Below are 2,311 nucleotides of genomic sequence, written 5' to 3' on the forward strand. Positions count from 1 at the left end.
ATTTTAGCATGATATTAGTTAGAAGTAATACAAGTCTTGAATGACTAAAGAATAGCTAAAGGAAATTGCATTCTCCTTTCCTTCATTTAGCAAATATACAACCCCTTAAAATGAAGACTGTGAATGCAGTTTACAGAGGAGAGAAATAAAACACCTCAATCTTGCCAAAGTCAAGAGACCTTTTTTGGAATCATCAGAAGCAATGTCTTCAGCAAAACTCTTCTTAAATACTGAGAGCCTCTTTTGTAGAGAGCGACAGTGAGTTCACAGAACTCCTGCCTTCTCATTAAGGTAGCTGACAATTAGCAGAAGAAATTAATCAATAAAAACAAAGAAGGGTCACAGTGGAGACGGAAAGGAGATGCTAAGAACAAGAGGGTTTTCTGTTTTGTTTTTAGATTAGAAGAAGTTGATGTATTTCTAAGGTCAAGGGTGGTAATAAATTAGGACTAGAGTGTCAGTGGTATATTTTAGATTATAGTGCTTATAATAGAACTAGTTCTAAAAGGACTGTAGTATTTGTTCCTTCACATTCCTCTTTTGTTTCTACTCCTTTCTTTCTGAAAATTCTCCTTAAAAAAGTTGTTAAAATGCTTATTAAACAATTTTTATGCTTTAAACTGATTATGAGTTTGGACTTTAAGAAAGGAAATAAGCAGAATGGATTTTTTAAATCCTCGGAAAGATTTCTATGGAAGAGATGCTCTTTGGGGTAGCAGTTCAGGCTGGATATCAGTGTCTGTTGGTAGGCTTATCGTAACTGAGAACAGTGAACTTTTCTTAAAAAAAATTCCTTAGCTGGAATGAATAATTGAAAACGCTGAGCCATTAGAACTTCAAAGATTAATTTCTCCATTAATGGAGCAAGGTGATAGAGAGAAACAATTAGGCTAAAGAAGAATAATCAAGCTAACCCAACTGGGGCATTTCATCTGATATTCAAAGTTACTGGGCCAAGACTTTGATCTCTTTCAGTTTTGTTTGAGGGAGTTTTAGGTCATTTAAAACTGCAGAAGCTTTCTGTCTTTGTAACTCAGAACTGTGTTCTGATATATGGTTTTCTTTTAATCCCTTCAGGTAATTGGATACAAAGTGCTATTTCTGGGCACTGTGAGCTGCAGGATGGTTATTTAATGACCAGCGTCAGATATTCCCAAAAGGCTTTGACTATATTTTTAATGTGCTTACTTGATAGCCACGAGTCCATTCAGTTATATTAAACTTGGAGACAGACCATTTTACTTTGCTGAAGAAAGAACAATGATGCAACAGGAAGTCAGATGACAAAGATAAGAACCCGTGTTCCAAGATAAACCAAATACAGCAGAACCATTATAACTTGGACTAGAACAGTTGGGGATGGGATAGATTTAACTAAAAATTGTTTTTAGTAGACAATTCTCCCAGTGACAGGTGCATTCTCCAGCTTTATAGCTAAGGTTATAGAGGTTATCTTGTTATAATACCAGGAAGATTATATTTTCTTTGTCAGTGAAATTTTCATACTGCATAAGTCTAATTTATAAAATGTCTTCATGAATGCTCATCAGGATTATGTAGAGACTTTCTATTTCAGAGACTGTAAATCAGATCATCATAACTATTCTTGTCATTAATATTATTGGCAAAATCAGTACTATGATAGTAAGAGTTATATATTATATAGAGTTTCTGCTTATATTTATTTAGTTACCGTTATGTCTGAGGCACTGTTTTTGGCCTATTTAAAACATCATCTCTATTCCTTATAGCAGCCCCCAAAAGTAAATAAGTACTATTAGTCTCATTTAATACTTGTGGAAACAGGGTTTAAGTAACTTGTACAAGGGTTACCAATGATTAAGTGGTAGATTCAATACTCTGATAGGAGATTTTTGACTTAAAAAGAAAAAAAAAATTCCATCACATTCACCATTTCTCTAATTTTTATACTGCTTTTCCTTCAGAATTAATAGATGGAGTGGTTTTACTTGACAATGTCACTTACTCAGAAGCAAATGTCCTCCTTTCTTTGCAGCAGATTGAATCTACTGAATATTCACAAATTCTTCAGTGCCGTGCTGTCTAACTGGTGGGAGTACAAGAAGAGGCAAATCATGGCAGAGAACTACAAAGCATCTTCATTATCATGGAAAACAAATCAAGCACATATATCACCTTTAACTCTAATATTTGGGACTCTAGTGGGATTAGTTACATATACAAGTGCCATTTAAATTTTTTACATCTTGGTTTGCAGAAGAACTGTTAACATGCACTAATGATCTGGGTAAGTTACAACAATAGCTAACTCTGACTGAGTCCTTTGCAT

General features: G+C 34.2%; 1 long non-coding RNA gene across 1 annotated transcript in view; it reads left to right on the forward strand.

The window, feature by feature from the left end:
• Window positions 1–2,305, forward strand: part of LOC111739985 — a 52,581-nt gene extending 50,276 nt beyond the window's left edge. The window contains exon 3 of the long non-coding RNA XR_002780434.1: window positions 2,018–2,305. This is a non-coding gene — a long non-coding RNA (uncharacterized LOC111739985). The remainder of the gene's footprint in view (window positions 1–2,017) is intronic.
• The last annotated feature ends 6 nt before the right edge of the window (window positions 2,306–2,311 follow it).

Source organism: Pteropus vampyrus, unplaced genomic scaffold, assembly GCF_000151845.1.
Source record: "Pteropus vampyrus isolate Shadow unplaced genomic scaffold, Pvam_2.0 Scaffold56, whole genome shotgun sequence".
Taxonomy (NCBI): Eukaryota; Metazoa; Chordata; class Mammalia; order Chiroptera; family Pteropodidae; genus Pteropus; species Pteropus vampyrus.